Genomic DNA, 13,721 nt, shown 5'->3' with positions numbered 1-13,721 from the left:
ACGGGTCGAAAAATTTAAAAAGTCATGAAACGAAACCCGACCCTAGGATGAGGTCAGCCACGAGGTCGGCGACTTACGCGCCAAAGTCGCGTTTCAAAAGTTTGTTTTGCGCTCTTTTTCAGCCAATCAGGATCCACGGACACTGTGGGCAACGTGATGACATAGGCAGGGGTCACCACCATCTTTCAGAAGGGCATGCAAGTGATTGGCTTGCTTTGGTGGGCGTCACAGGGGTTATAAAAGGGCGTGCACGCCGACCGCCATCTTACTTCTGCCGATCTTAGCATAGGGAGAGGTTGCTGCTGCTGATTCTGTAGGGAGAGCGTTAGGCAGGGAAGAAGACAAAAAAACTGCTTCTGCTGCTAGCGATTTTGCCTGTACAACACACCAGTCACTGTGTGTGCAGTGCAAGGGGAGGCTATATTGTGGTGGATCAGCGGTGTTGGTTGTTAGGCTGCCTTCTAAGGCTTCCTGACAGCTGCATTGCTGTTTACCCACTGCTCTGCAAACTGCTTTTTTAAAAGCAATCCCAATTTTTTTTTTTGTCCTGCTGAGGTACTGAGCGTGCATTTTTTCACACCATACAGCGGTGTACGCTCCTCACACAGTACCGTGTAATGGCTGTTATCACAGCCACAGTGAAGCTATCTGTGTGTCACTCTGTGAGAATAAGTCAAGGACATTTTCAGTTCCTACAGACCTGCACCTACTAGTTTTGTCTAGCTTTCAAACAGTTAAATATATTTGCTGTTTGATCACATTTAAAACTATAGAGAGACAGCGTGTTTCAGTCCGTATACTTAAAAAACACGGAGCTTGACAATTTTATGTACACCGGACAGCCGTGTACGTGCACGCTCCTCTCAGTACCGTGTAACGGCTGTTATCACGGCCACAGTGAAGCTATCTGTGTGTCAATGTGGAAGGATAAGTGGAGGTCTTGTTCCATTCTTACAGACCTACACTCTAGGGAGATTCCTATTCTGCCCAATTCTACATACACCTTGTAGTTTGTGATACACTAGCCAATTTCTGCCTGTGACATAGCGCTCTGATATTCAGTGGGCCTCACACAATCCAAAAGTGTCCAGTGTCCACTAGTGTGTGCAGAAATTCAAAATCTCCCTTATCCTGTAGTCACTTTTTTCACACCTGTGCCATCGAGCCTGTGACATAGCGCTCTGATATTCAGTGGGCCTCACACAATCCATAAGTGTCCAGTGTCCACAAGTGTGTGCATAAATTCAAAATCTCCCCTGTCCTATAGACACCTTGTACCTTGTTTTACATTACTATAAAGTTTGTTGGATTTTGTCTGCATTTCTACAAAAATGAGGAAGGCTGGTGGAAGAGGCCGTGGAATTGGGCGGGGGTTGGCAGCTGGTAATGATGGTGTTGGTGGTGGATCTGATGGTAGCGGCAAGAGCAAAATAGGACCGAATGCAGGAGGTGTTGAGCCTGCGTCATCGTCTGGCTCCATAAGGCTTCGAAGGCTTAGTTTTCTAGGAGTTGGCAAACCGCTTTTAAAGCCAGAGCATCAGGGAAAAGTTTTGTCTTACATTGCTGACTCAGCCTCCAGCTCTATCGCCTCCTCTTCTGAAGTTGTAAAAAGTAAAAGCACTGAGTCGTCATTGGAGGCTCATGTTCATGAACCACACCTTTCCTTGTGTCCTTCACCCCAACCAAGATTGAAGGATGACGCAGGCCATACTACTGATTACTCCATGGAGCTGTTTTCACATACCATGCCTGGATTATCAAGTGAAATGGTGAATTACCCAGGCCAAGATGAATCTGACATGGAGTACACTGATGCACAGCCACTGCTCGATGAATCTGCTGGTACATTGACCCAGACCACTACATTCCCCTCGCACGCTACACGGCCTGAATCTGACCCTGATGAAACTCAGGTTACCCTTCCCATATACAGTTCCATCTTACACGGTGACAAAGAGGAAGCTGCAGATGAAAGTGCAGGTTCGGCCCACCCGCCATCAGACACACCACCGTACTATCAGGGGCCCTGTGCCAGTGCCATCGCCAACGAGTGGGCCCCCCCTGCTTGCTCAGGATCACAGCACTTGCAAGGTTGAAATACTGTGCAGTGAGATGGAAGATGGGGACGACGAGGAGTCCAGACTAGTACAGGGATTCCCTAGCGAGGAGACTTATTTGATTGTTTTCAATGTTGGGACAGCAATTTTTGGGGAGCACTATACTCTGGAGAATGATAGATGGGGCCCACCATACACTGGAACATTCCAAAGGTGGACATCAGACACTGGAGCAGCATTTACAGGGCCCATTATACACTAGAGCATTAGAAATGTGGTCCATTATGTTTGGAGCATTATTTGGGCCCATAAGACAGTGGAGCTTCATCCATGGGGACCAACATATACTGTAGCATTATGTGGAGCTCATCATATACTGTTTCAAACATTATATGGGACCAATGATTCTGTATGGAGAAATAGATGGGCCTCGTCATGAGATGTAAAAAGTGAAGTATTTTTCATTGTACTATAACGCTATTTCTCTGCCGTATCGGAGCATGTTGAGTTGTGGTATGTGTTAAAGGGGCGCTCTTTCGCCCAGGGCGCATGAAAACCTGGAGCCAGCCCTACCCCCCCACAACTTTAGCCAAATAACCCCCATTTTTCAGTGCGTAACTTGTATTATGAAGTTAATTAAGGTTGACAAGCTTAAGTAAGAAGAATTGATGCTTTTGGCATTCAAATGGGCACTGTAGGTGTGTTTTCTGTCCTCCTCTCACTGCCGACTTTTATTCCCCATTGACTTACATTGGGTTTCGTGTTTCGGGACGACCCCGACTTTTCCCTATAAACGGCCGATCTTGCTCGACCCGACTTTTGGAAAAGTCGGGTTTCACGAAACGAAACTCGACCTTAAAAAACCAAAGGTCGCTCAACTCTACTGCTAATAAAACAATTTCATAATCATTTAGAAACAGCAATACTAATGTTTTAACTCAGGAAGAGTTCAGAAATCAATATTTTGCTGAATAACCATGATTTTTAATCACAGCTTTCATGCGTCTTGGCATGCTTTCCACCAGTCTTTCACACTGCTTTTGGGTGACCTTATGCCACTCCTGGTACACAAATTTAAGCAGTTCTTCTTTGTTTGATGGCTTGTGACTGTCCATCTTCCTTTTAATTACATTCCAGAGGTTTTCAATGGGGTTCAGATCTGGAGACTGCGCTGGCCATGACAGGGATTTGATGTGGTGGTCTTTCATCCACACATTGATTTACCTAGCTGTGTGGCATGGCGCATTTTCCTGCTGGAAAAAACAGTCCTCAGAGTCGGGGAACATTGCCTGAGCAGGAGGAATCAACTGTTTTTCCAGGATAACCTTGTATGCTGCTTGATTCATAGTCCTTCGCAAAGGTTAACTGTTATGACTGGGTCACCGAGGAGGAAAGCAAGACCAAGCTAAGCCACAGAAAACCAGAGAGGTGGGTAACTAAGCGGATTGCAGACCCCTGATCCTATCCACACAACGAGCAGAAGCCGTGGAGCGTACCTATGATGATTCTAGACGCCTCTACACAGCCAGAGGACTAAATGAGCCTAAAGCAAGAAAGGGGAAATCTAAACTGCCCCAGAGCAGACTCCAAAGGAATAAATAGCCCCCAAACATATTGTCGGTGAGACAAGATGAAAACACAAACGCAGGTAGGAAAATAGGCTGAGCAAATGATGGGGCCCAAACTAACTAGACAGGACAGGAAAGGAAAGACACTGTCTGCAATGACGCAAAAAACCCTGCAAAAAATGCCCAACACGTCTGATAGAAAAAATACTGAAGTCACTAGACTTCGCCCACTATATCAGCACTCTGGTATATTCTGAAAACACAGCAAAGAGAGGCCAATCTAAGAAGGGACAAAAATAAACTGAACATGATTAAGACCTGAGGCGTCGAAACGCGTTGTTCTGCAGTCATCCGACTGATATGCTGTACCTGCTGGAATTTTAATATGTTTTGGCACAATAAAATGGATATTTAATTTTCCATTTCTGGCGCTGGAATTTCTTCTTTTCTTTTCACTATTGATTGACTGCCTAGTCAAAGCCGTGCGCAGGATTTGGATTTTACCAGCAAGGCAGTACGTGAGCTGGATTATTTTCTTCCCTTTTTTCACAAAAATAAACTGGAACAAACAGTAACATAAGGATGGAAATTCAGCACAGCCCCAGCCGGGGCTGGCTGACCCACACAAAACTGAAATAGACAAAACCAAATCAAATGTGAACCATAGCAAAAGAAAACTTAGCTTGAGAATGCAGGGACTGAGCTGGAAACTAAGACCTCAGGAGGCAGGAAAAAAAATCACCAGCAGGGATAGAGGGAGTCGGCTGTCTTAAGTCCAGTCAGAAACTCCCAATGTCCAATCGTCCTCCTCATTATCAGGTGGCAGGCCTCTGTTAATTAGATCAGCTCCATTACCTCCTGTAACCACCAGAGGGAGCCCAGAAAGAGAACGTGCGACCCCTCTGTCAATACAACCATCTCCACTACCTTCACCAGCAACCAGAGGTAGGACAGAAAGTGAATTCGCAACAGTTAACCTGCCTAAATCCAGCCTTGCTGAAGCATCCCCAGACCTTCAATGATCCTCCACCAAATTTCACAGTGGGTGCAAGACACTGTGTCTTGTATGCCTCTCCAAGTCACCGTCTAACCATTAAACAACAAGGTGTCGGGCAAAGCTGAAAATTAGACTCATCAGAGAAGATTACTTTACTCCAGTCCTCTATGGTCCAATCCTTATGGTCTTTGGCAAACTTTAGCCTGGCTCTCCTTTGCTTCTCATTGATGAAAGGCTTTTTTTAGCTTTACATGACTTGAGCCCTGCCTCTAAGAGCCTGCTACGAACTGTTCTTGCCTGCATTTCACCCCAGCTGCATTTTGCCATTCCTTTTGTAGGTCATTTGCTGTCATCCTGTGGTTGCTGAGTGAAATTCGAATAAGATGACGGTCAGTGGAGAGTCGTTTTAGCCCTCTGCCAGCCTGTAGCTTCGTTGTCCCCAATGTCTGCTGCTCAACCTTGTTGTAATGGACTGCCGTCTTAGAAATTTTAAGGATGAAGGCAACATGACGCTCATTGTATCCTTCTGCGAGTAAAGCCAGTACTGACCCCTTCTTTTCCTTACTCAAGACTTTTCTTTTCAACTCCTTTGGCATGGTTAACCCCTTCACCCCCAAGGGTGGTTTGCACGTTCATAACCGGGCCAATTTCTACAATTCTGACCACTGTCCCTTTATGAGGTAATAACTCTGAAACGCTTCCATGGATCCCGGTGATTCTGACATTGTTTTCTCGTGACATATTGTACTTCATGTAAGTGGTAAAATTTCATTCAAATAACTTGCGTTTATATGTGAAAAAAATGGAAATTTGGCGAAAATTTTTAACATTTTGCAATTTTCCAACTTTGAATTTTTATGCCCTTAAATCACAGAGATACAGCACACAAAAAACTTGATAAGTAACATTTCCCACATGTTTACTTTACATCAGCACAATTTTGGAACCAAAATTTTTTTTTGTTAGGAAGTTATAAGGGTTAAAAATTGACCAGCAATTTCTCATTTTTGCAACACCATTTTATTTTTACGGACCACATCACATTTGAAGCCACTTTGAGGGGTCTATATGATAGAAAATACCCAAAAGGAACACCATTCTAAAAACTGCACCCCTTAAGGTGCTCAAAACCACATTCAAGAAGTTTATTAACCCTTTAGGTGCGTCACAGGAATTTTTTTAATATTTAAAAAAAATGAACATCTAACTTTTTTTCACAAAAAAAATATTTCAGGTTCAATTTTTTTTATTTTACCAAGGGTAACAGGAGAAATTGGACTGCAAAAGTTATTGTTCAATTTGTCCTGAGTACGCTGATACCTGATATGTGGGGGGGAACCACTGTTTCAGTGCATGGCAGAGCTCAGAAGGGAAGGAGCGCCGTTTGACTTTTTCAATGCAAAATTGGCTGGAATTCAGATCGGACACCATGTCACATTTGGAGAGCCCCTGATGTACCTAAACAGTGGAAACCCTCCACAAGTGACCCCATTTTGGAAACTAGACCCCCCCAAAGAACTTATCTAGATATGTGTTGAGAACTTTGAACCCACTAGGGCTGCACAGAAGTTTATAACGTACAGGGGTACAATTAAAAAATCATATTTTTTCCACAAAAATGATGTTTTCACCCCCAATTTTTATTTTCCCAAGGGTAACAGGACCCTAAAAGTTATTGTGCAATTTGTCCTGAGTATGCTGATGCCCCTCATGTGGGGGAAAACCACTATTTGTGCACATGGCAGAGCTCGGAAGGGAAGCAGCGCCATTTGACGTTTTTGGCTGGAATTGAGATCGGACACCATTTCGCAATTGGAAAACCCCTGATGTACCAAAACAGTGAAAACCCCCCACAAATGACACCATTTTGGAAACTAGACCCACAAGGAACTTATCTAGATGTGTGGTGAGAACTTTGAACCCCCAAGGGCTTCACAGAAGTTTATAACATACAGCCGTACAATTAAAAAATCATATTTTTTCCACAAAAATGATCTTTTCACCCTCAATTCTTATTTTTCCAAGGGTAACAAAACCCTAAAAATTATTGTGCAATTTGTCCTGAGTACGCTGATGCCCCACATGTGGGGGTAAACCACTATTTGGGCGCATGGCAGAGCTCGGAAGGGAAGCAGCGCCATTTGATGTTTTTGGCTGGAATTGAGATCTGACACCATGTCGCGTTTGGAAAGCCCCTGATGTACCAAAACAGTGGAAACCCCCCACAAATGACACCATTTTGGAAACTAGACCCCCCAAGGAACTTATCTAGATGTGTGGTGAGCACTTTGACCCCTCCAGTGCTTCACAGAAGTTTATAACGCCCGGGCGTGAAAATAAAAAATTTGTATTTTTTCCACAAACATGATCTTTTAGTCACCAATTTTTTTTATTTTCCCAAGGGTACCAGGAGAAATTGGACGCCAAAAGTTGTTGTCCAATTTGTCCTGAGTACTATGATACCCCATATGTGGGAGAAAACTACTGTATGGGCACATGTCAGGGCTCGGAAGGGAAGTAGTGACGTTTTGGAATGCAGACTTTGATGGAATGGTCTGCGGGTGTCATGTTGCCTTTGGAGAGCCCCTAATATACCTAAACAGTGGAAACCCCCCACAAGTGACCCCATTTTGGAAACTAGACCCCCTAAGGAGCTTATCTAGATGTGTGGTGAGCACTTTGAACCACCAAGGGCTTCACAGAAGTTTATAATGCCCGGGCATGAAATTAAAAAAAATCTTATTTTTTCCACAAACATGATCAATTAGTCCCCAATTTTTTTATTTTCCCAAGGGTAACAGGAGAAATTGAACCCCAAAAGTTGTTGTCCAATTTGTCCTGAGTACGCTGACACCCCATATGTGGGAGAAAACTACTGTATGGGCACACGTCGGGGCTCGAAAGGAAAGTGGTGATGTTTTGGAATGCAGACTTTGATGGAATGGTTTGCGGGTGTCATGTGCGTTTGGAGAGCCCCTGATGTACCTAAACTATTGAAACTCCCCACATGTGACCACATTTTGGATGCTAGACCCCCCACGGAACTTATCTAGATGTGTGGTGAGCACTTTGAACCCCCAAGTGCTTCACAGAAGTTTATAACGCCCGGGTGTGAAAATAAAAAGACCATTTTTTCCACAAACATGATATTTTTGCCCCCAATTTTTTATTTTCCTAAGGGTAACAGGAGAAATTGGAACCCAAAAGTTGTTTTGCAATTTGCCCTGAGTAGGCTGATACCCTATATGTTGGGGTAAAACACTGTTTGGGCGCATGGCAGAGCTTGGAAGGGAAGGAGCACCATTTGACTTTTTCAATTCAGAATTGGCTGGAATTGAGATCAGATGCCATGTTGCATTTGGAGAGCACCTGATGTGCCCAAACAGTGGAAACCCCCCAATTCTAACTCCAACCCTAATGCCAACACACCCCTAACCCTAATCTCAGCCCTAACCCTAGCCCTAACCCTACCCCTGGCCCTAACCCTAGCCCTGGCCCTAGCCCTAACCCTAATGGGAAAATGGAAATAAATACATTTTCTTTTAATTTTATTACTTTTCCCTAACTAAGGGGGTGATAACGGGGGGTTTGATTTACTATTTATGGCGGGTTTTTATGTTTGGCAGCTGTCATACGCTAAAAGACGCTTTTTATTGTAAAAATAGTTTTTGCATCACCACATATTGAGAGCTATAATTTTTCCATATTTCGACCCACCGAGTCATGTGAGGTCTTATTTTTTGCAGGACGAGTTGACGTTTTTATTGGTACCATCTTCGGGCACGTGACAATTTTTGATCGCTTTTTATTCCGATTTTTGGAACGCAGAATGAACAAAAACCAGCGTTTCATGAATTTCTTTTGGGGGGGTGCGTTTACACCGTTCCGCGTGTGGTAAAATTGATAAAGCGGTTTTATTCTTCGGGTCAGTACGGTTGCAGCAATACCTCATTTAAGTCTTTTTTTATGTTTTGTCGGTTTTATGCAATGAAAACTATTTTCTATAAAAATTAATTATTTTAGCATTGCTTTATTCTGCGAGCTATAACTTTTTTATTTTTTCTCTGATGACGCTGTGTGGCAGCTCGTTTTTTGAGGGATAACATGACATTTTCAGCGGTACCATGGATATTTATATGCGTCTTTTTGATCGCGCGTTATTGCACTTTTTGTTTGGCGGTATGATAATAAATCATTATTTTTTGCTTCGTTTTTTATTTTTATTTTTTAAGGGGTTCGCTAAAGGGTTTAACTAATGGGGCAGTTTTATAGGGCAGGTCATTATGGATGCGGCAATACCTAATATGTGTACTTTTATTGTTTTTTTTTATTTCCAAAAAATAGATTTATTGGGGGAATATTTTTTTTTTCTAATTTATTTGGCGATTTTTTAAAATTATTTTAACACTTTTTTTTAACTTTATTACATAGTCCCAGGTGGGACATCACTATCACAGGCACTGCTGCAGACTTCCTCATGCCTGCTCTTTGCAGGCACTGAGGAAGCCAACTCCCTGCAGGCCCCCGAAGGCCTCCGTCGCCATCTTGGATTCGGGGGCCTGCAGGGAAGGAGCCCCCCGCAGCAGCGCTGCACATTGTGCTGCTGTGGGGGGCTCAGGGAAGCATGGATGGAGCCCCCTCCCTTCCCTTTAACCCCCGGTACACCGCGATCATGTTTGATCGTGGTGTGCAAGGGGTTAACGTGTCGGGGGCGGTCACGGACCGCCCCTGACACATTGTGCCGGGTGTCAGCTGTGATAATTAGCTGACACCCGGCCGCGATCAGCAGCATCACCACGTGGGCGCTGCTGATCGCTGAGACGTACTATCCCGTCCATGGGCATAGGGGCCCGGGTCCCATGGACAGGATAGTACATCTGACGTCAGGAAGGGGTTAAAAGTTATTTTTTCATTCCTATTACTTTTGGGATATTACTAGCACTTGTTTTGCCATCCAGCTTGTCCTATTGCAAGAGGATTGTGAACACCACAGCAGGGTTTCTTTTTATACTTTCCTTCGCTAAATAAGATTTGGCTAAGGTGATCACCTAATCAGAAGAACATTAAGTAGAATGAGGTGTACTCTGGTTAGCATTCATTTGACACTGGAATGGAATGGCTGTCAGATATGTAGAGAAGCTGATTTTTATAAAACTGTGCAGTGGTCTCTTAATTTTTGCCAGAGCTGTATATATATATACTGTATATACAGTATATATATATATATATATACATACATAATATGAATCTATTTAAATATACTGTATATCTATTTATATATATACATGTCTATCTATCTATCTATCTCTCTCTCTCTCTCTGTATGTATGTATATATATATATATATAAATATATATATATTTAAAATAAATACAATTTGCCTTACCAAATATAACATATACCTTTCATGTTCAAGTCTCGAACAAGCCTATGAATTGACAATAATCTTTTTTATTTGACAGAAAATAAATTTACTTTGGCAAAAAACCATGTCTTTTCAACATTTGTTAAAAGAAAGTCATGTGCAAAGGAGATCGTCTAAGACATGAACATGTAAGAAATACACATAAATTGCCTCTTGCTTCTGTAGATGGTCACCGTACGTCTGTGCATTCTTTGATGGCATTTTCATAGCTAGTAAATGTGCTATCTTATTATCTAAGTGTGGTTCAAATTCCGTATGTCACGTTTCTATACTTTCCACGATATCATTAACCAAGTCTTTGGAAATGGGAACCAAAGAGAAAATACATATCCCCAGTCCAATTTATTTTTGTATGTTTTTTTAGAAGACATGTAAGCATTCAGGCTTGCATCATAAATATCCATAGCTGTCTGTTTATATGTATTAAAGGATAATTACATTCCCAAACTAATTTTAGGTTGCTTCCTCACACTTCTACTGTCTTATCTGAAAGACCTTTGTAGCTTGTATTGTCTAACCCATACTCAACTTATCTTAGGTCCCTCAAACAATATCGAGCGAGAACACTTATAGTAGAAACCATTATGCTGAGTAAATAGCACTGGTATTAGTAAGAAGAATAACATAGTTTTAGCTTAAATCAAGTTTATTTTTCAGTATGGGTTCTATGTAAAGGAGATTATATTATTTGTTAATATAAAGTGATTTTCTCATACCATTCAAATATGTGTAAAGAAGCACTCCTGGCCATTTATTTTATTCACCAAACCTGGGTAAATGGTAGTATAGTATAATGCAACTGTGTTAATATACTCACCGATCACCATCTTCTCCGGCATCCAGCACTGCTCCGCTCCTCTTCTAACTCACGTGACAGTGAGTCAGACTCTCTGTGTAAGAAGAAGGACTGGACTGGGGGTATCCCTCTTGCACCGGGTCTGAAACTGTCGGGGCTGTCACCTTTGTTGTACGGGGGAAAGCTTAGAAACCCAGACCTTTACACTCGACAGCAGGGGGCTTGGCTAAGCTAAAAATGGCAGAGCGTGTGAAAAAGCAGGGAGACTTGGTGGGAGCACGCGGCGCACAGCAGGGGAAGTTTGGTGCTCCGTCCTCTGAGCACCTTTACAGTGTAGGCCCGTGCTATAGAATCCCAGCTGCCACTTATAGAGACTGACAAGAGTACTGCTGTATGCCCTTTGGCTCCTGCAGCTGAAGGTGCCAAATGCTCCAGGTCAGCAAATATCACGTGCATGCCTCCTAAGAGAGACCAGGTGACTCAGCGAGAACTGTTCCCTTTCTCACTCGCATGCTGCTGAGCTTCTTTAAGCTCCGGCAGTGTTGAACACTGCACTTCACTTTGCATCACAAATCCTGGACCCAGGACCCTGCGTAAGACGTTGAAGACTCACCGTCAATGCCTGGAAGCGGATCATCAACGTCTGCAGGATGACACCAGACTCATCAAGCGCTAACAGTGTTGGCGTCACCGTTTGAACCTAGGGCTCTGCAGTCAGGAAGCCATCGAACTGATAAGTTAACCCTTAATGAACAGTTGGTATACTTATACTATAGTTATCTCACTCTGCACATCTATTGTGTCCATATCTTCTGCCATACCCCTGTATCTCCCTTTTCCTCCCTGCATGGAGTACCCCCCTGTTAAAGTAAATTTCAGTTAACCCTTGCTCTGCCTCCTGTCCATTACTGCATCCCGCAACCTGCTCACATCTGCATCACACTGTGCTCTGTGTGTGAGCTTGAAGTCTCTTTTATAATGTAAGGCTATGGAACCTCATTCCGATACCCCATAGGCTTACATTGTTAAAGCTACTTCTGGGTCACCAAGAGCTCAGTGTGACCCAGAGAGTGTGACAAGCCGTGATTTAACTGAGAAGATGAGCAGAACAGCGCTGGATACTGGCGAAGACAGCGATCAGTGAGTATATTAATACACTGAAACTACACTAACATTTACACAAGTTTAGGAAATTAAAAAAAATAAGTGGAAGGTTTCTTTAAATAGAAGCTTCTGACTGGAATCTAAGGAGTAACATTTCTCCTTTTGGAGAGTGACATGCCTGGCATGCCAGTGTAGGGAGTCTTACAGAATATGCAATGCTCCTCTGGGAAATTAAATATTTAAATTGCCTATTTATGTACTGAAGTTATTTGGGAAGGTGTTTTAAAGGGATGATAATGACTTTTAGGATTGCTACATTCAATAGGTGGCACTGAAATTCAACTACTCTTTGTTTTTAAAGAGGCAAGTTGTATGTGTAAATAGATAAATGGGTTGTCTACACTTTTTAAAAATTACTAGTGTATGAGTCCTTATAAAAGGGAAAAAAACCAGCCTTACCAAACACTAGAATCCACAATGGAATTTGCCACTCCAATCCTCTCCATTGGGACAAGAAGTGATGGTGTTCTATCCACCAATCAGCTGAATGAGGAAGCTGGTGACTGGTGGTAAGGTCAAGTGATTGATAGCAAGGATGACACAACAGAGATCAATGGAGCGGTGGTAGAACATTCTAATGGTATTTTTACATTCTTTATTAAATAAGGTCTTGAAACACTAATTTACATATTATACAAGTATTCTATTTTTTGGGCTGTAATATGTAGATTTCTATGCTAGACTGTGGAAAGATACTTAAGGTAGGTGAAAAGAGTTGTGATGTGAGTTTTGAATGCATACTACTGTATATGTATTTATGTTTCGGCACAATGAAACTATAAACTGAATAAGCCAAAAGTGGTCTTATCTAGACCTAAATGTAATATGTGGGTCGGCATCTGCCCCAAAGCAAATCTAGGGAAATCCCAGGGTCCACAGGATCTGCCAAAAATCATTTCGTTAAATATTTTCTATATATGTCAAGATGATGATGGGCTAGTGATTGGGCCCACTGTGACTATATTGGCCTGGAGCCCAGCATAACCCTTGGTTATATGCAATTTTTCTTTAATTGACTATAACAATAAGATACCTTGGCCTTTGCCGCTTGTAGTTTACAATCTGACGTCAATTGTATGTTACGCCGGCCCAAAACATCAAATAAATTGCCACAAACTTAAAACTGTGTTGCTTTTATGTGTAAGTTGACAAAATAAAAAATAACCAAAAACATGTCCATGATATAAGGGTAGAAAAAAAACTAAATAATTAGCATTACATACTGTATTGCAATGTTATTCCACTTCTACGATAGAAAGTCATCTTTCCGCTTTTTATAGGATTTTACAACTATGATTTTTAAGGCTTGTCATATAAAGGCAGATTACATCTCTCACTTGCTCTTATATATGAAAGAATACATGACTGATTTGGATGAGATCTTTGTGCTTAGCGTGTAAGTTGATAGGTCAGGTTGGTGCAGGCTCCATAGTAGCCCGTTTTCATGGTTATAAGTTGGTTATATACACAGACAGATTGACGCTTTTGATAGTCTCATCAGTCTATGAATGATCATTTGATTCTACAAAGTATTTTTTTTTATATCCTACACACATTGTGATATCAGCTGTAGTCAATTTCTTTGGGAATCTTACACAATACAAGACAGATGAATCAGGATATGGTGGTCACCATGATATTTGTTAGAACATATTCGGAGCTCTTTGATTTCTTCAGTGTCTTAGTTCATAAATGTATTATACTCTGTGTGACC

The sequence above is a fragment of the Dendrobates tinctorius genome, unplaced genomic scaffold (genome assembly GCF_039654945.1).
Source record: "Dendrobates tinctorius isolate UK_male_01 unplaced genomic scaffold, ASM3965494v1 ptg000022l, whole genome shotgun sequence".
Classification (NCBI taxonomy): domain Eukaryota; kingdom Metazoa; phylum Chordata; class Amphibia; order Anura; family Dendrobatidae; genus Dendrobates; species Dendrobates tinctorius.
This window is presented reverse-complemented; position numbering follows the sequence as displayed.